General features: G+C 43.2%; 1 pseudogene; it reads left to right on the top strand.

Moving 5' to 3' along the window:
- The first annotated feature begins 14872 nt into the window (after window positions 1–14872).
- LOC141985963 (ubiquitin-like FUBI-ribosomal protein eS30 fusion protein) lies at window positions 14873–15277 on the top strand (annotated as a pseudogene).
- The last annotated feature ends 5377 nt before the right edge of the window (window positions 15278–20654 follow it).

Here is a 20654-nt window from a genome sequence, read left to right as displayed (position 1 = left end):
GTTACTTTCCTTGCTGATGCCTCTGGGGAGCGAATATCTGGCTTATTCCTCAACTCACAGCATGTTTTAGTGACAACCATACAACACAATTCTCATAACTTAATTGCATTAATGATACACATATATGGATAGAGCAATGACTTTCAGCAGATCATAACCTTTCCCCTGATACCTTACAAGACATGCTTTATACATAAGATCACGATTATATAAAAATGAGGAATATGGGGGTTCCAGGATGCTCCCCCAAGGTATAGAATGTCACAGCCACTAATGTAGGTAACCTAGGATCCGATGGGTGGGAGCCAGCATTTTCCAGAAATCCTCAAGCTGCACAGGTTTGAGATGTCATAACCCTTGCCCTCCCCTATACCCTCCTCAAGGGTTCAAATACATGGGGTGAAATCATAGGTGCTGGAACTAGGGGTGCTGATGCATCCCCTGGCTTCAAGTGGTTTCTATTATACACGGGTTTACAGTTTGGTTCAATGGCTCTCAGCACCCACACTACAAAAATTGTTCCAGCAGCCCTGGCTGAAATCCTGTCTCCATTGACGTCAATGGCAAAGCTGTTCCTGACTTTAATGGGACCAGGATTTAATCCATGGAGTTTCCTAGTCTCTTTCCCCTCAAATAATTAATCCTGACTCATCGGTTCTCCCACAGGAGAGGGAAATAGATCTTCCTAATTCTGTTTATTTAGGAGAGACCTGGATATTTCTCTCTCTCTCTCTCTCTCTCTCACACACACACACACACACATAGAGAAAATTCTTCCTTCCATGTATCCAGGAAAACACTGAAATAGAACACTCAGTCCATAGAAGATGTTATAAAGAGTGCAGCCAAAATCAAACATAGTTAAGGCCCTAAACACCACACCATCTGGACCCAAATTCTTGGTTATGGCCCTGGGTTTCTATGGCATTCCAGTATGGCAAACTAAAAAAAATCTGTGGCAGCTTCATGTAAAATGGCAGTGTTTAATTAAATATGAAAATTAATGATAAAGTTGGTATGTTATTTCCAAGGGGTTTTTTTTATATTAAATTCAATTTATTTTATGCTGCCCTTAAATTGCAATGTGCCCGAGTTCTAACTGGATATGTCATTATAACACAACTGCACTGTAGAAGTTTGCCAAAGGAAAATTGTATGTTTTGGCAGTTTGAAAGGGAACATCTGGAACCTGGGCAGGCGGCAGGTTTGAGATTATGAGATAGACACATTCTATAGCTGATTCTGCTAAAACAATCGGCAGTGAAATAGTTAAGGGAGAGGAGATGTAATTATGATTAAGTTCCAGAGTTAACACACAGTTAGACTAATAGTGGAACCAATTCAGACCTCTTTAGGATGGCTGAGTTTTGGGAAAAGGGGTTGTTTTGTTTGCACTCTTTCTGAAGATTCCAGCTAAGAGGATTCACAACTTGATTCACATTGTGAAGATTTTCATGACTAGAAATTTAATATTTTAAATGAAAGCTTATATCGAGGAGCACAATTCTGTGGCAAGTGCCTCTGGATACAGAACCATAAAATAAATGAGTTCCAAAATATAGTGGGAATTATAGCTGAAACTCAAAATTATAGTTTTGGAACAAAAAAATGTTTCACTCAAAATGGCCTTATTCAAAAACAATTTTGATTTTAATTTTAACTTTTCAAAAATTGTTGAACACTTTTGATGAACAACTTAGACAGTTAGTAGTTTGTTTTGTTTTTTGCATTGCCAAGTTTGATTGCTCAGAGGATGAGTTTTTTTAGAGATTAAAAATTGCTATTTTCAAACACAAAAAGTGGATACATTCCATGGAAGTTTTCAAAAAAAAAAGAGATCAGTTTAAAACAAATGGAACAAAAACACTTAAAATGTTTGCAATTTTTTTGGTTTTTAAACCAGCTTCAGTTTGAATGCCCATCCAGACACAGCAAGATTTAGTTTTATCTTCTTTGTCCCATTGACAGTCTCATTTTATCAACAGCATAATAAGGACTTGCTTTTTAAAACTTCAAAATGTTTTCAAAAGCAAATCTTATATCAGAATTCTCTGTATCAGTTTTCACTTTACTCTGATGTACAGCAAGATTTCAGCAGATTCCGAATTCCAGAAAAGAAGGGTTTGGCCTTTTATTTCAGTTTCTTGTACACCAAATAATGAAAGTCCCCTTCAGTGCTCTCATACCTGTGTAGTTATTAATTAGCATCTCTCTTCATCTCTGCCCTTAGAATCAGGGAAAGAAGGCAAAACTGGATTTTATTTTTCTCAGTCTTTCATGTCACTTTCAATATGCCCTGTCAGACCATATTCCCTCTCTCAAGTTGGACATACAAAAACTGTGAGTAAATGACTTTCCCTCTATGCTCTAGACCCAGTTCACAAACCCTGTCTAGAGTCAAAGCTTACATCCCTCCTAGGGTTTTACCGAACTAACAAATTAACAATTGACAAAGTCCAATCCAAGGCTGACTGCTCCTAAGGTACCGAAAGATAGGATTGCTCAACCCAGAGGAGATACTGCAGTATGAAGCACATACACAAACAGCAGCCAGTCAATAACTAATTGTACCGAAAACAAAACATGAGGAAAAGCACACAAGAACATCCTGCAACTTGCTATATTTAAGCAATCAGCATTGCGGGAGTTGTACAACTTATTCCAATACATTATACTTAAACCAAAAGGCAGACATCTGCTGTCTCATTCTTATTTAGGGTTGCAGGTATCCAGTTTTTGACCAGAACACCCAGTTGAAAATGGACCCTGGGGGCTCTGGTCAGCACGGCTGACTAGCTGCTAGAAGTCCGGTTGGTGGCACAGCAGGGCTAAGGCAGGCTCCCTGCCTGCCGTGGCTCCACACAACTCCCGGAAGCAGCAGCATGTCCCTCCTCTGGCTCCTACATGGAGGCGCGGCCAGGGAGCTCCACATGCTTCCCCCACCCCAATCGCTGGCTCAGTGGCTCCCATTGGCCAGGAATCGTAGCCAATGGGAACTGTGGGAACAGCACCTGCAGATGGGGCAGTGCACAGAGCCTCCATGTAGGAGCCAGAGCGGGGGACATGCCAGTGCTTCCAGGAGCTCCCTGAAGTAAGCACTGCCCAGAGCCTGCACCACTGACCCCCTCCCACCCTCCAAACCCCTGGATCCCAGCCCCCTCCTGCACCCCAAATCCCTCATCCCCGGCCCCACACCAGAGCCCACACCCTCAGCCAGAGCCCTCACACCACCCCAAACTGCCTGCCTCAGACCGGAGCCCCCTCCCACACCCTGAACTCCTCATTTCTGGCCCCACCCTGGAAACTGCACCCCCAGCCCAGAGCCCGTACCTCCTCCCACACTCCAACCCTCTGCCTCACCCTGGAGCCCCCTCCCATGCTCCAAACCCCTCGGCTTCACCCCTCCCCACCTGGAGCCCCCTCTTGTAACCCAAACCCCTCATCCCCAGCCCCACCTGGGAGCCTGCACCCCCTGCCAGAGCCCTCACCCCCTTCCGCATCTCAACCCCCTGAGCCAGCCTGGTCAAAATGAGTGAGTGAGTGAGTGAGGGTGGGGAGAGCGAGCGACAGAGGGAGGGGTGGGGGAATGGAGTGAGCAGGGGCTGGGCCTCTAAGGAGGGGCAGGGCAGGGCAGGGGTGTTCAGTTCTGTGCAAGTGGAAAGTTGGCAACCCTATTCTTATTCCCTCCAGCTGTCCTAACTTGTTACTACTGGAAAGGATGCAGAGAGAAGCTGACTTCAGCCCATGTTTTCAGGCTAGATCATTAACACTTTCCTGATTTGGCTGATTGTGGGCTTTGCCACCCCAATCACAGTCACTCGTGAATCTTCCCAAGCATTCTCCAGGGTGCATTCAGAGTAAGTTATGTCAAGCACCATATTTTGTTTTGAAATTAATTTTAAATCAATTTTTCCAAAAATGGTGTGTATGCTGCTTCTTCCCCTTTCCTATAGAAGAGGCCACGTTTTGCATTCAGATATCATACTCTTAATCTAGTTCTCCAGAGTTTCACTCTGACTATTTGGTAACCTGGTCTCCTTCACCACGCTGTTGGACATCACCACAATTAATGGGACTGCCTTTCTAAACTCTTGCCGATTTAGAACAACCCTGCTCCTTTCATACTTATCCTGTTTTGAGATCCAAGATGCTTTAATTTACATTTTATTATTCAGATTTTGTTTGCTATATGTCTACCTAGTTCAAAGTTAAATCATTGGCTCTTCCTCACTCTGCCTTCTCCCAGTTTTATATTGCCAAAGAAAACTATGAGCTTGCAGTTAGCTTCCCCCGCCCCTCCCATCTAGGGTGTTTATATCAGACTGGAAACAGTTCAGATTCGAGTATTGGTCCCTTGGGACCCCATTTAATTCTTTACTTAAATTGAAATACCTCCTCTTACAAGCACTTTTTATTCTATGTGTGTAACCACTAAGCTTTTTATCCACTTCCATCTTACTGTACCTCCTGGATCTTTACGGCTTTTACTGTAGACAATCATATGCCTGTATTTGATACTTGCCACTTTAGGTCCTGCATTTCACCTGAAGCACACTATGTATATAGTCTAATATTATGCTAGATGTGTCAAACATCCCTTTGTGATGCCTGATGTTTTTTCCCTTGCATACTTCTACTTTTCTTAGTGGAGTAAATGACCCTTTTTCCTGCAGTAGTAGCCCCCCCTCAGGTGCACATTAGGAATATAGCAACCAAAACTCATTACCGTTTAATTGCTACTTGCTGTTTTCTGTGAAATGAGGGTGTGCTCAATCCAGTTCCTAGTGGACAAGTGGCCTCAGCACAAAACTGCAGCTCTCAGCCCTTCACTCCCAGCTCCTAAGCTGCCTGGCTTTCTCTCCTCCGCCTGCTACCAGCATAAGAACAGCCATACTGGGTCAGATCAAAAGTCCATCTAGCCTTGTATCCTGTCTTACAACACTGGCCAATGCCAGGTGCTTCAGAAGGAATGAATAGAACAGGTCATCATCAAGTGATCCATCCCCTGTCTCCCATTACCAGTTTCTAGCAACAGAGGCTAGGGACACCATCCCTGCCCATCCTGGCTAACAGCCATTAATGGATCTATCCTCCATGAATTTATCTAGGTCTTTTTTGCACCCTTTTATAATCTTGGGCTTCACATCATCCTCTGGCAAAGAGTTCCATAGGTTGATTGTGCGTTGTGTGAAGAAATAATTACTTTTGTTTTAAACCTGCTGCGTATTAATTTCATTCTGTGACCCTTAGTTCTTGTGTTCTGAGAAGCAAACAACACTTATTTACTTTCTCCACGCCAGTCATGATTTTATAGACCTCTATCATATCCCGCCTTAGTCATACCTTTTCCAAGCTGAAAAGTCCCAGTTTTATTAATCTCTCCTCATAAGCGTGTTTATCTTCAGACTCTGACCTGCCCTCTAGCTCCATCTAAGCCAGTGCTCAGTGATCTCTGGCAATCAGTCCCCTCCCTTTGCTGGGGGGATTATGGATCCCTCTGCTGCTGGATGTTGTGCTGGGGTTAACACAGTGCTCAGTAAGGAGCAGTCAGGTTCACTACAATCCCAACGTTGCCAACTCTCATGATTTCTTCCTGAGTCAGGTCATTTTGACCAGGGCTGCAGCCCGTCTGGCCACGATTAGGGAAGCCCTCTCTCAAATTTCAGCCCTACCGCAGGGAAAACTCCCTCTGAGTGGCTACTTTCCCCACAGATCCACCATCTGAGGAAGAGCAGCCAATCAGGGTTGCTGTAGGAGGCAGGCAGAGCTCTCTCCCTCTCATAGAATATCAGGGTTGGAAGGGACCTCAGGAGGTCATCTAGTCCAACACCCTGCTCAAAGCAGGACCGATCCCCAATTAAATCATCCCAGCCAGGGCTTTGTCAAGCCTGACCTTAAAAACTTCTAAGGAAGGAGATTCCACCACCTCCCTAGGTAACGCATTCCAGTGTTTCACCAACCTCCTAGTGAAAAAGTTTTTCCTAATATCCAACCTAAATCTCCCCCACTGCAACTTGAGACCTTGAGACCATTACTCCCTGTCCTGTCATCCGCTACCACTGAGAATAGTCTAGATCCATCCTCTTTGGAACCCCCTTTCAGGTAGTTGAAAGCAGCTATCAAATCCCCCCTCATTCTTCTCTTCTGCAGACTAAACAATCCCAGTTCCCTCAGCCTCTCCTCATAAGCCCCTCATAAGTCTCCCCTCAGGAGCCACCATCATTCCCACAGGAAAGCAGCATGGAATAGGGAGTAGAAAGAGCCCAGCAGCACTGAGCAGCTCTGCTCCCTCTCTCCCCTTCCCTCCTTGCAACACCAGCCTGGAAGGGCCAGGAGGGACTCTGCTGCAGCCCCTGCCCTAACCTGGGGGGGAAGGGGGGGAGGGGGGGAATGAAGAACTCCTGGAGCTGCAGGAGCAGAGGTGAGGCTGGGGGAGGGAGGAGCCAGGGCAAGGGGAAGAATTAATGTGGGACCTGGGAGACAGGCAGGTGTGGGGGTATAGAATGAATTGCTGGGCTGGGGATAGACACAGTATTAATGAAAGTTTGGGTCTTGGCAGAAGACTGGAAACTCCACACCATCAGAGAGCTCCCGCAGTGGGGGCCAAAATCACTTTACCCAGTATATCTGAAGAGTTCACAACACAGTCGGGGGATCTCTCTCTCTCTCTCTCTCTCTCTCTCACACACACACACACACTCTCTCTCTCTCTCTCTCTCTCCAGACAGGATCTCCCCAATTTTCTTCATCAAAAACATTGACAAAATAAAACGTGACCTTCCCCTTCTCCTCAGCTTGCCTTCCCTTCCCTGCCTATACATCTCTCCTCCTTGTCCTGGCAAAATACAGAAGTTTCTCATCCACTTTCTCCTTTAACCTCTCCATTTGCCACAATGGCCCCATCCTATCTGATCTTCCTCATGCCCACTCTCATCCCCTCCCTTACTCTTCTCCTTAACCTCTCACTCTCCTCCAGCTCTTCCCCCTCATGATACAAACATGCTTACGTCTCTCCCAGCTTTAAAAAAAAGCTACCCTTGACCCTACTTGTCCCTCCAACTATCACGCCATCTCCTTTCTCCCTTTCATTTCTAAGCTCATTGAATGTGCTGTTTATAATCCATGTCTGGAGTTTCTTATCTCCAATTTCAAACTAGACATTCTCCGATTCATGTTCCACCCATTGCACTCCACTGCAACCACTCTCTCCAAAGTCTCCTGATCTCTGCCTAGCCAAAGCTCTGACCCAGTACTCCTTTCTCATCCTCTTTGACCTGTCAGCCACCAGCAACACCGACTGTGCTCTTTTTCTTGAAATCTTGTCCTCCCTTGGCTTCCGTGACTCACTCTTCTCCTAACCTCTCTAATCCCTCCTCCTTCATGTCCTTTGGAGGATCCACCCAATCCCCACTCCAGCTTTCTGTGTGGGTTCCACAACATTCTGTCCTTGGTCCCCTTCTCTTCTCCCTGTAGACCTTTCTGCATAACATCTCAAAGATGGTCTTTCCTATCCACCCACAAAGCTAAAACTCTCATCCAGGCTTTCATCTCATATCTCAGTTATTGTAACATCCTTTTCTTTTACCTTGACAAATTCAGTCCTTCCCCACTCACATCCATTCAGAAGGATGCTGCAAAGATCATTCTCCCAGCCCCTCATTTTGACCATATCATCCCGCTGTTTGTATCCCTCCACTGTCTCCCTGTTCTCTATTTCATTAAATAATTTGCTTGTCTTCACTTTCAAGGCTCTTTATGGCCTATGCCCACTCTACATATCATCTCTCATTCACTAACAGTACTTGACTCCCCCTTCAGTTGGCCAGTAATGCCTTCCCCCATTATTGATGTATTAAATGTTCAAACAACCGCTTTTGTGCTTTCTTTAAAGAGGAAGGTGATCAATTGTTCTCCATGTCCACTGAAGATAGGGCAAGAAATAATGGGCTTAATCTGCAGCAAGAAAGATTTAGGTTAGATATTAAGGGAAAAAAAACTAACTATAAGGGTAGTTAAGTTCTGGAATAGGCTCTCCAAGGGAGGTTGTGGAATCCCTCTCGTTGCAGATTCTTAAGAATAGGTTGCACAAACACCTGAAAGGGATGGTCTAAGCTGATTTGGTTCTGCCTCAGCGCAGGGGGCTGGATTTAATAACTTCTTGAGATCCCTTCTAACCCTACATTTCTATGATTTTCAAAGCTATTTCATTATCCTCCTCCAAATTCTCCTTTTCCATGATGCCTACAAAAACTTGAAAATGGTTAGGCTGTGGTATCAGTGCACCAGTGGCCTATCATATTAACCAATATTGTCTCATTGTTTCTTTATTCCTGGGGGAATTCTGTGCCACTGCACAATGAAGATTTTGCGCAGAATTAATGTTCTGCACATAATTTAATGTTTCCCCAGCAGAATTGGGGCTGCAGAGCTGCTGCAACTACTGGACGCTGCACAGCCTGGTTCTTCAGCTCACAGTGAGTGAGCACCTGGCCTGGCAGGGATGGAGGCTCTGCATACTCTGGCTACAGTGCTTGATCCTCATCTGCCTAGGGATGGGAGACCTGGCTCTGGCAAAGGGAGGGCAGGGCAGCACTGTGTTCCCCAGCGGGACAAAGCTGCTCAGAGCAGAGCCTGCAGCTGGGCTCGGGGCCGGGGGGGGGGGCACACTCACGTGTCTAGGCTGAGCCCCCCCCCCATGTGTGCCAGGGGAAGTGGGGGCGGCAGCACTAAACAACCCTCTTCATCACCCTCCAGCTGGAACTGGGTTGTCTTAGGGGTTTCTTTAACTCTCTACTCTTGGGATAATCTTTTTTGTTGTCTGTATTGTTGACATACTTGCTGACAAGTATTCTGAAATAAAATTGCCAGAATAATTGAAACAAAACTAATGGGATTATATTGTGTTATTTTGACAAAATATGCAGAATTTTAGAATATTGTGTGCAGAAATTTTAAATTTTTTGGCACAGAATTTTTAATTTTGGGGAGCAAAATTCCTTCAGGAGTATTCCTTGTAATCCCCCTTCTATCTATCTCTGTACCATCAGTTGTCTCTTGTTATATAAATTGATTGTAAGCTCCTTAAGGCAAGAACTATCTGTGCTTCTACAGCACCAAGCACAATGAAGTCATGGTCCATGACTAGAGTGCCTAGATGCTACAGTAATATAAATAATAATGCTCAGTCAAAGAGAGAAAGAAGAGCACATCTTACTACCCTATGTCAAAAAACAAACATACTGTGTCAATGGAAGAAAAATGAACGGGAAAAAAAAGTTAACAACTCCATGCAAAAAAACATGCAGAATGTTTAGGCTGTAAAATTCAGCCTTCAAGTCAAGAATGCCAAAGTCAAGATTATATGTGCAGCCTTAACTCACTACCTTGTGGTTATTCATTAAAATGTAGAGTGGGAATTTCAAAAGCACTCAACATTGGCCTAACTTTGCTGTCATTGACATTCTCATGGACTTCAGTGGGAGCAGAGTTAGACCAAAGCTGAGCACTTTGGAAATTCCCACTCCTATTCTGTACTTAGAAGATGACATATTATTTCCTCAGGACCTCTGGCAGGAATGTTTTAAGTTGTATAGAAAGTAAGGTAAAGTTACATAGTGAGGGTAATGTTGATTTTTATGTGGTAGCTGGACTCAACTAAAACCCATTTTCAACCTTGTCCCTTTTAAGAGGTAGGTATTGTAATTGAGAATGTGTTATACAGATAATCACTCAGAAACACGGGCAAAGCCAGTTCCTGCCCCACTGCCACAGCTGCCAAGGATCCCAGACCCAGTAAATCCAATACAGTTCCACTGTACAAGGTGGGAAGAATACAAGGAACCTACAATGCCAGGTAATCTTGTTTTGATTTAAATGATTCTAGAAAAGTCATCATGTATTTCAGAAGTTCAAGAATCTAAGTCACAGATTTCAAAAGGATTTTATCTGGCACAAGTTTTCAGTGTCCCTCTTGATATTAATGAATAATGCAAAACTAATATAAGAAACTCCTGTCAGCATATCTGCAGATCTTTTCTACTTAATGCATTAAAATCCCTCCTCATTTAATCTTAGTGTTTTGTACTGAGACCAGATGTGATTTGGGGTGCCTGAAAGAGCCCTCTCTGAAAATGCCAAAGGGTAGGCCAGGCCAGGCCACAAAAGGGAGAGCGAATTCTCTCGAAGGCTGGTCATTAACACTGAAGTTAAACTCCCCAAACAGTCAAACTGTGCTTCTGATCCCCACACTGGTTATCACACAGTCTCCTTATTGAATTCTAGCTCTCTGGCTCCCAATCAGCACCAAGCTGCAATATAGTGAGAAATTTTAGAACTCTGCTCACATATACAAAATGTTCTTCTGACCTGAAAAGGTCAGCCACGTTACCAAGTCAATAGGAGTTTGGATCGTACCCAAAATACTACGCGGCAGCCAATCCTTTAATGTCTAAAACTAAGGGTTTATTACATATATTTTAAAAAAAAAGTTGTTAGAGAGTAAAAGCAGTCAGATACATACAAAGATTCAAAGTCCATGTATCAGGTGCTTAGCTGTATTGGAGAGTTTGCCGGCTTGAAAATCTCTCTGGAATATATGAAAGCTTGGATGAGTCATTCAGTCCTTTGTTCAGAGCTTCAGTTTGTAGCACAGTTCCTCCAGAGGTAAGAAGCAGGAATGAAGACAAAATGGAGAAGATGCAGCTGCCCTTTATATTCCTTTTGCCATGTGGTTTGTACTTCCTGTGTCCCAAACACAAGCTTCACAGCACATGGCCTGGAAAGCCTTAGAATTCTGTCTATAGAAATTCCCCTACATAAGGTGTAGTCCCTGACCCTTTCAATGTGTTCATTGTACAGTTGACAGCCCTTGATGGGCCATCAAAGAGTCAAGGCAGTGCTGATGTCAATCTGTCTGGGGACGTCCCCAGAAACACAGCACAAGTTTGAAAATACCGATATACCCTACATATAATCTGTAACTCAACATGCAAATACAAACAAGATGATCATACGTGGCAAATTATAACATTTTCTCAGATACATCACATGACATATGGCATTGCAATGAATCGTGCCAAATAATACTGATATCAACAATATCATCAAGTGTCCCACATATTCCATACAGCATCACACCAAAAACTGTAGTATGTGAATATTTTTCACATTAAATAGATTGGCCACAACGAAGTCCCCAGTAAACTGTATGGAGCCCTGACTCTAATAGCTCATCTTAAGTGATCACTCTCCTTACAGTGTGTATAACAACACCCATTTTTTCATATTCTGTGTGTATATAAATCTCCTCACTGTATTTTCCACTGAATGCATCAGATGAAGTGAGCTGTAGCTCAGGAAAGCTTATGCTCAAATAAATTGGTTAGTCTCTAAGGTGCCACTAGTACTCCTTTTCTTTTTGCTTGGATTGGGTTTTTTTAAAGATTGCTATTTAAGGAATGTGACTGGTTGGTGTGGAATGTCTTTCTAGTCACAGTGGGAAAGATCGGTCAAATGGGGAGGTTTTACAGCCTTTCCTAAAGGTGGTCAGAATCTGGGTTAATCTGATCTCCTCTGGAAATTCATTCCAAGCTAGATTCCCCTTGGCTAAGAACTCTTTGTCCCCAGCTATCAAGTGCTTCATCCTGGGTTTTGTGATCTGCAAAAGGCCACCATCACTATGAATTTTTGTAAAGTCAAAAATTACTTCTTTCAAAACGTGTATAATTTTCTCAGATGACATGAACATTTATGTAACAGTCTATATATAATAACTTTTTCCGTTTATTTTAGGTTTTTAGAATTTTCTTTTCATTTGAGTCTCATCCTGGCAAGTAAATTGGCCAAAACAGCTTCCTAATGAATGCTGCATCACCCCTTAGTTAGTATTTAATAGACTAAATATCCTTGCATGCAACATCATTTCTCTCCCTTCCAATATTTTTCAATGTATAAAGGGTCTAAGGAGCAATTACAGTATTCTAAATATACCTCACTCTGTCCATACTGAACAAGGTCTCCAAGGCCCTATGGAAGCTCCATGAGCATATCTGGATATGCAACTGTGGAGAATGCTCTTTTTCCTTGGAGAGTGCTCCCCCTTCAGTAGCAGCCACAATGCTTGGTCCTTTCCCAGGACTGGTATTAGAGACTCAACCATATGGCAGTCCAGCTGGGCAAAGACTCTGAAATTCAGAGTAGGTTGCTGCTTTCATTGCAATGTAGGCAAGAAGCATCATTGACTTTCTACCAGCAGACTGCAGTGGAGGAGGCTGTTTTCATCCACTCAGTCCATCTTAGGCAGTCAGTTCAACCACCTGATGTCTGATTAAACAGGCTGTTCTCTTTCCTGGGTGATATATCAAACAAGGAAGAACCATAAAAAGACTGCCTAGTGCAAGTCACTCCTCTCTGGCTAATCACCCATGATGGGGCGTTTACCCCACACAGTTTGCAAAAGGGTTATACTGGCGAGCAAGGCAACGCAAGCCAGGGTGCACCTGGAGGGTGAGCCAGAACTAAATTAGATCTAAAGCCCAGCTTGGGGGCAAGGAAGGCTTGTTTCCATACAGACCAGGTGAGTCCAGTTGGGGAGGGGACTCTGAGGCAAGAAGGCAGGGTGTGCCCTATCTCTAGGAAAAAGCCTGCAGGAAGGACCGTGCCAGCCCTAGATTGGGGGATTGACTGAACCAGTGAGCAGTAGCAGAGGCATAACTGCATGGAGGACTGCCTGCTGAGCCCTGCCAGGCTGAAGGATTTGTATACTCCGCCCCCTCCCCCTTTGGTGGACTTTGAAAAAGGACTCTGTGACCCTGGAAAGGGCTGGACTCTGTAAAGGGGTCTGGCTGGAAGGCCAGGTCACTCCTATGGTCAGAGTAGGCCAAAGGACAGTATGTGCGTTTGTGCGGGGGAACTAAGGCACCACTGCTGCAATGCCACTTCTGGCCACAATGGGGGTGGGGGGTGAGTTGGTGTTGCAAGTTTGCTGCACCCCCCAAAACAGACTGAAGCTGGTCCATAGGGACCCAAAGATCACTTAGCCCCCAGACACCAGTAAAGTCATCCACTTATGGAGCCATCTGTTAGTAGCAGCACTCCTCCTCAGCAGAACAGAAGGGTCCTCTTGGCTCCAGAGGCTCCGGAAGACTAAAGGATCCCAAAGATGGGACCAGGGTAGAGAATCACACCCAGCCCATGGAACTCTGGGAGCAAGATTTTTTTTAAAAATCAGGTCTTTTACCCCTAAGCTAATACAAGACACTCTGCTGAGAATTCTCTCTCCTCTTTGGGCTTGCAGTGCGGGCCACCCATTCCCTGCGTGCTTCATGTCGGCACAACACGCACCCATCAAATGCAGCACTCTGATCCAGCATGACCCAGAATGCCAGAGATCATTTCAGATGGCTAGATCCCATTTTGCATTTTGTATTAAGATTCTTAGTTTAGTTTCTTCAAAGCTACTCTGAAACCTTTCAAAGCTACTAAAGCTGTTAAGAAAAATAAACCTCCCCTTTCCTTTGAAAGGAACTAATCTTTTAGAGCACAAGCACTACTTTGTTTCAGACAATCAACAGTTAAAGGAAGATTGCCATGGCTTCTATTCTCAGAGCACTATGTATTCCTTTTGAGACCACGGTGCATTCACTCAGCCCTACTGGTTTTCCAGTTACTGTTTACCTTGCTGCAGCAAACTGTGGAAGCTTTCTTTCACACAGTACTGTGTTCTGGCTGCATTATGACATGAAGCATAAAACTGCAGCTGTATATGCCAAGGCATTTTGCCACAACAACACTTCTAGGCTCTATACAGTGTCTATCACCACTATTCATTTAGGCTACTGAAACTAACTAGCAGTAACATTTTCTCCAATACAGGATGTATATGTATGCACGAGCTATGATAAAGACAGCAGAACAGCCAGCACTCTTCTAATTTAAGGCAAAAAAGTAAAGATACATAATGATCCATCTGTTGGAATTTCTGAGAGAGAACATTATTCACCTTTGCATATTTTCCTGCTTCAGTGTGTAGATTTACTTTAAAAAATAAATAAAATACCTCTAGCATTACTGTTTTGTAGAGAATCCCAATTTTATATTTATCTATATCTCTCTGCCTTATAGTTTACTTGATGATCCCTTTAGAACACAGGAAATAAACACAAAGAATACTTGGACATTTCTACAGTGTCTCACATGTAAACTTTCAAATATTAATGAAAATTCATAAACCCAGCTGCAACCCTCAAGCAGTTACTTGGAGATTTTCCTACTTGGTTAAATAGCTAGACTTTGTTTTCCAACCATGATCTACTCCACTCATTTCCTGAGTGGAGATTTCCCCCTTTTCTGGCCTTATTCATCATTATGCCAATTCCTAGATTGATTTATTTGAATTTTGATTAAGGCTCCTTAGACCCTTTATACATTTATTTCATTTCTCTCTGGATCAGACTGTGAATCCCTCACTCACCTTGGAGTAGAACCTGTTTACACAAGTACTGGTTTGAATGGGTCTGTTTGCACAGTGAAGTATGACTCCTGGTGAGTAGTCTTTCACAATCTAGCAGGCTAATAATACGACCTTTAGTGACTTTAGTGGTGACTGTTCTGTTTTGTGCATTAGTTTGGACTTTCATGCTTTTCTTTTCTTTCTTCCAGTCTATTTCAGTCCTTTAATCAATCAGTCTTAAGCTGTGGAACTTCTTTAACATTCTTCTTCCAAAGCTTCTCTATCTAGAAAATCTTTAGTGATTCACAGCAATTTTGTTTTGTCTTTATGGGTCAGTATTAGTCTTGGGTAAAGACACTGTAGTTCCACAGGGCATTTGGACATGCCTAACATGGTAGCGGCGTCTCGCGCATAGCTGGAACCATGCAGCTGTTCATCCGTGCTCAGAACCTGCACACCCTTGAGGTTTCTGGACAGGAAACCTCCACTCACATTGAGTCCGTGGAGGGCATTGCACCCGAGGACCAGGTGGTTCTCTTGGGTGGAACTCCCTTGGAGGATGGATCTCTCATTGGGCAATGTGGCATCAGCGAGTTTACCATCCTGGAGGTGGCTGCTCGCATGCTGGGTGGTAAGGTCCATGGCTCCCTGGCTCGTGCTGGGAAGGTGAGAGGCCAGGCTCCCAAGGTTGCCAAGCAAGCAGGCAAGCAAGCAAGCAAGAAGTTGTAGATGACTGGCCGTGCCAAGAGATGCATGCAGTACAACCAGCGCTTTGTCAATATCGTGCCAGGCTTTGGCAAGAAGAAGGGCCCCAATGCTAACTCCTAAATGGCACACCTCCTCACCCAATAAAGCAGATGTCACCCTCCCCTCCCCTACCTCCCCCCCCCACTAATAGCTCAAACTAGCTCAGTCCCTTTTCCTTCTGTCCTCTTTCAAAATTAGAACACAAGTTCTTTCAGTGTGGAGTACATGTCTGAGTATTTGTACAGTATCCAACACAGTGGGGCCCCAATCCTGATTGGGACCTATGAGTGCCATCACAATAAATTCAGAAAGGCATTCTTCACATCTAATAAGATTCTTGTACTGCATTTCAGCCAGTTCTAGTTGTGTAACCAGTTACTTTTCAAGTGGACCCCATTTTGCTATTCTTTGATAGTGCTTCCTGCCCTTCTGCAACAAACTGTTTAGCATAAAGATTTTTACATGCAATTATTATGGCAGCAAAAATATATTCTCCATATTTTCATTTTAAACTTAGCATAAGCAGCTTCCAAGATGGCTTCTGAATCAGTCAATTAGCTGAAGTAGTTAATAGTGAATACTAGTACTAGGTGCAGACTCTTCTGTCTTCACTGGGATTCTTTTAGTTGCCAAAGAAAAGATTGTTGGTTGTAATTCAGCCTAAAAACCTAGAAAATGTGTCGATTTCTTCCACTTTAGTTGATACACAAAAAGAGGAGTTAAATCCTCTGCAAACAAAAATTGATCCTTGTTTTTCTTTTTGAACCCTGATGATTTCTTGTGAAGGTTTCCACTCAAACATGTTATAGATTTTCTTGTTTCTTCCCTTTGAGTCCATTTTCCATAAGAGGAATGTGGCTACATCTTATAGCAATTGTCTTCTTCCTGTTAACTTTTTGTATGTGCATCTCTCTCCATAGCTATATCTATACACACATGCACACAAACCATCTTGAAATGTATTAACCATTTCCTACCTAATCTTAACTATACTTGAAACATTTGATTTATAATATGGTTTAAAATATACAGCAATTGTTTGTATTACACAGTTTACAAACAAACTAGTTTTAAATCTTATTCTGTCTTATGTACAGATGAAATGGGGAGGGAGGGAAGGATTATTCAAATAAAAATAAAGAACAGAAGCAAGCTTCAGGAGGGGACAGGGAGAAAGGAAAGGGAAGGGAAGGGAAGGAAGTGGGGCAGAGAAAAAGGGGGAGTTGAGCGTGGGGCCAGTGCATTTAATAGTATCATTTAGATACTTTCAGGAAAGTCTCTCTCGTACCTCTAAGAATTGAGTATATTCCTGTTAAAGTAGAATTCTTTCCATTGTGGCCAAGCTTACATGGTCTGTGCTCCAGTATTCAATTGTTGGATGTTTTTTGGAATTTCCATTTTTGTAGCACTAGTCTTTTAACAATTATTAGTGCTCTGCTGAGCCAAAGTTTTTCAATATTTATTCAGCTTCCAATTAATGTTCATTAGGTTTAAAATTTCATGTTTAGCTTATAACACAACTTTATTTGATAGAAAAAAGTTAACTCTCCAATTAAATTCTACCCAAAACATTGAGTTTAAGAGCCTTCCTACGCATATGGGTTAAATTAGAACCTGCTGAATCATAACCAACATTTTTCTGATTTAGTGGCACCCATTTTGAACAATCAGAGAGGTCCAATCCATCATCTGTATGATTTTCTGATGGATTAATCTTAACCAGAGATGGAGCAGTTTAGAGCACTGGCTAATTTGTTTTCATTGGTTAGCAGAGAATAACTGGCCTAGTTCCTCCTCTGTTTTTAGGGAATCCATGTTTAATTCAAATTTGCTGGCCAGGTGTGAATATAGAGTTCCCATAGTTCTTGGTAATATTTGAGGAAATGAAAGCAGTTCAGGTGGATCTGAGGTAGCACATACATCAAGGCCAAACTGATTTGTGATGGCATATTTAAGTTGTATATATATTGACACTCCTCCGTCTCTAGATTGAGCTTTTCTTTTAATATTGTAAAAGCAGGAAGGTATCATTTTCCATAAACTGGCTGATAGTCAAGACCCCTTTCCTTATCCAACTGCCCAAATGATGAGGTTGCCTGCTATATAGTTTTGATTTACTCCAGACAGAGGCCTGAGTATGTAGAAGGGGGTGATTTCTGAATTTAGAAACATAGTACGCCAAATATTTCTGGCTGTCACAGTCAGTGGCAATTGCTCTTCAGGGAATCAATAGTAGTCTGAGTGCAGCACACTGGGAAAGGGTAAAAGGAGCAACAAATTTTGCATCCACGTATAGCCAATCCAGGGCTCTACAGCATAAGAGAATGAGCCACTGTGCTGGTTGGCTAAGAATTGTTCCCTGATGGTAAAGTTTAAAGTCATGAAATCTGAAACCACCTGCTTTGCTAGGGAGCTGCAATCTTTGTAAGGCGAGTCTGGGCTTATCAGCATTCCATATGGAAGGCCAGAATACGTTGCTGGCTTTTGTTAAAATAAAAAGGTAGGAATATGAATAAAGAAGGAATTCAGACTAAAAAGGGATCTTGAGAAGAGCATTCATTTTAATTATGTTTATTCCTCCTCCTCCCCTCCCCCACACACATGAGAGAAAGAATCAGCCATCTATTTAAATCATGTGTTAACTCTTCACAGTAACTATTTTTGAACAGTGCTCATTCATTCATGGTTAATTTCCATCTCTTCTGAGGGAAAGAGTTTAAATTTGTGTACTCATTTGATCTTACCAGAACTCCATCTACAGCATGACTACAACAGAACAAATTCTACAGAATTTGGCATGTCATATTCACCTCACCTGACAAGATCTATTTGCAGGGTCGGGCAGATGGAAAAAATCAATCCCTACCTCGGTAATTGGCAATGATGCAATGGCTGTTGGAACACTAGGTCCAGTTTTGGAGTCAACAATTCAAGAAGGATGTTAATAAATTGGAGAGAAGAGTCACAATAATGATTAAAGGATTGGAAAACATGCCGTATAGGGATGATAACATCCAGAGTGGCCATACTGGGTCTGACCAGAGGTCCGTCTTCCAATAGTGGCTGGTGCCAGATGCTTCAGAGGGAATGAACAGAACAGTGCAATTATTGAATAAGCCATCCCCTCTCATCTACTCCCCATTCTGGCAGTCAGAGGCTTGGACACCCAGAGTATGGGGTTGTTTCCCTGACCACCTTGGCTAATAGCCATTGATGGACCCATCTGCCATGAACTTATCTAATTCTTTTTTGACCCCAGTTATATTTCTGGCATTCACAACAGCCCCTGGCAACAAGTTCCGCATGTGGACTGTAATGTGTGATGACATCCTTCCTTATCTTAATCTGCCTATTAATTTCATTGGGTGACCCCTGGTTCTTGTGTTATGTGAAGGAGTATCTAACACTTCCTTACTCACTTCTCCACACCATTCATGATTTGAGAGACCTCGGTCATATCTCCCCCCATCCCAGTTGTCTCCTCTAAACTGAGCAGTCCCAGTCTTTTTAATGTCTCCTCATATGGAAACGGTTCCATACCCCTAATCACATCACCTTCATATTGGTGCACATAACAAAATTCATGTTGGGGGGGTAGGGCCAACGGGTATGGAGTGTGGAAGGAGGCTCGGGGTGGGGCCAGGGATGAGGGTTTGGGGTGCAGGAGAGTGCTCTGGGGCTACAGCTGGAAGAGAGGACTCCCCATAGCAGCACCTGGGCTGCGGGGTAGAGGTGCCTCCCTCTGCCGTGGCAGCTCCGGGGCTGGGGTTGCAGGATAGGTGCCCCTCCCCCGGCAGGTCTGGGCCAGGGCTGGTTTCAGGCTGGGGGAGGGGTGCTGTCATGGCTGGGTTTGGGCTGGTTGCGACTGGATTTGGGGCACCCTGGCCACAGCAGGAGGTTGGGGGCCAGGCGCCCCTCCCCAAGCTGGTCCCCAGACGGGTTCCCTGAGCACTTGCATCACGCTAAGAGGGCTGCTACACAGCCATGCGACTTACAGGGAACTTAGCCACTAATCATTTTTCTTGCCTTTCTATATACTTTTCCAACTCTAATATATCTTTTTGGAAATGGGGATGACCAGAACTGCACACAATATTCAAGGTATGGGCATAGCATGGATTATTTTATGTCTTATTAACTTCCTTTCCAAATGGTTCTTAATATTCTGTTAACTTTGACTGCTGCTGCACATTGAACTGAAGGTTTCGGAGAATTATCCACAATGACTCCAAGATCTCTTCCTTGCATGGTAACAGCTAATTTAGATCCATCATTTTGTATGTATAGTTGGAATTGCTTTCCAACATACATTATTTTGCACTGATTGACACTGAATTTCATTTATCATTTTTGTTGCCCAGTCACACAGTTTTGGGAGATCCCTTAGTTAAGTCCAAAACTGACTGAAGAGTTACAATCTTGAGTAATTTTGTAACCTTTTCACATTTTGCCACCTCAATATTCATCCCCTTTTCCAGATCACTTATGAATATGTTGAATAGCACAGGTCCCAGTACTGATCCCTGGGAAACCTCACTATTTACCACTCTCCATTGTGAAAATTGACCATTTTTTGGACCCTTTGTTTCCTGTCTTAACTATTTACTGATCCATGAGAGGACCTTCCCTCTTATCCCATGATTGCTTACTCAAGGAGCTCAATCTATTTAGCTTAACAAAGACAAGCTTAAAGGATGACTTGATCACAAATTGTAAGTACCAAGTGGGGAACAAAACATTTGATAATTGGCTCTTCATTCAAGCAGAGAAAAGTATAACAAGATCCATTGGTTGGGAATTCAAACTAGACAAATTTAGAAGGGAAAAGACATGCAAATTTTTACCAGTGAGAGTAACTAATCTATGGACCAATTTATGAAGAGCAGTGGTGGAATCAGGGGTGGTGGAATAACTTGTATAGTGGGGGTTCTGAGGGACATTGACCCAAACTGTAAATCCTGTATATGACAGAAACCGCTTCAAGACAGGGGGTGCTGCTGCACTGCATCCCTAGTTTCAGCACCTATGCAAGGAAGTCCTATGGCCTGTGTTAGATAGGAAGTCAGATTAGACGAGCACATTGGTCCCTTTTGGCTTTATCTATGAATCTGTCCTTTGAAGTGTGGTTTCCACAGAAACCAGGTGAAAATTTGGGCTTCTAGGAGTTCCCTCCACAAGAGTTTTTTTTGCATACATAAATGTAGTATGCATACTCTAACAATGGGATTAACAACAGAAGTGATCACAGATCATATAAGATGTATGGCTGGTCCTGCTATAATACTGTAATACAAATGGTTCTTGATTTTTTTCTTGCTAATCAAAGTTATCCCATACTGATAAAATGGGTATTTCAACATTGTGGTACTGTGATAGCCAATACTGTAAATTGGAAGTAAATTTCTAGCTAGCAAAGAAAGGCCCGACTCATTTGTGTCAGTCACTTTCCAGGACTGTG

This window comes from Natator depressus, chromosome 4 (genome assembly GCF_965152275.1).
Source record: "Natator depressus isolate rNatDep1 chromosome 4, rNatDep2.hap1, whole genome shotgun sequence".
NCBI lineage: Eukaryota > Metazoa > Chordata > Testudines > Cheloniidae > Natator > Natator depressus.
This window is presented reverse-complemented; position numbering and strand designations above follow the sequence as displayed.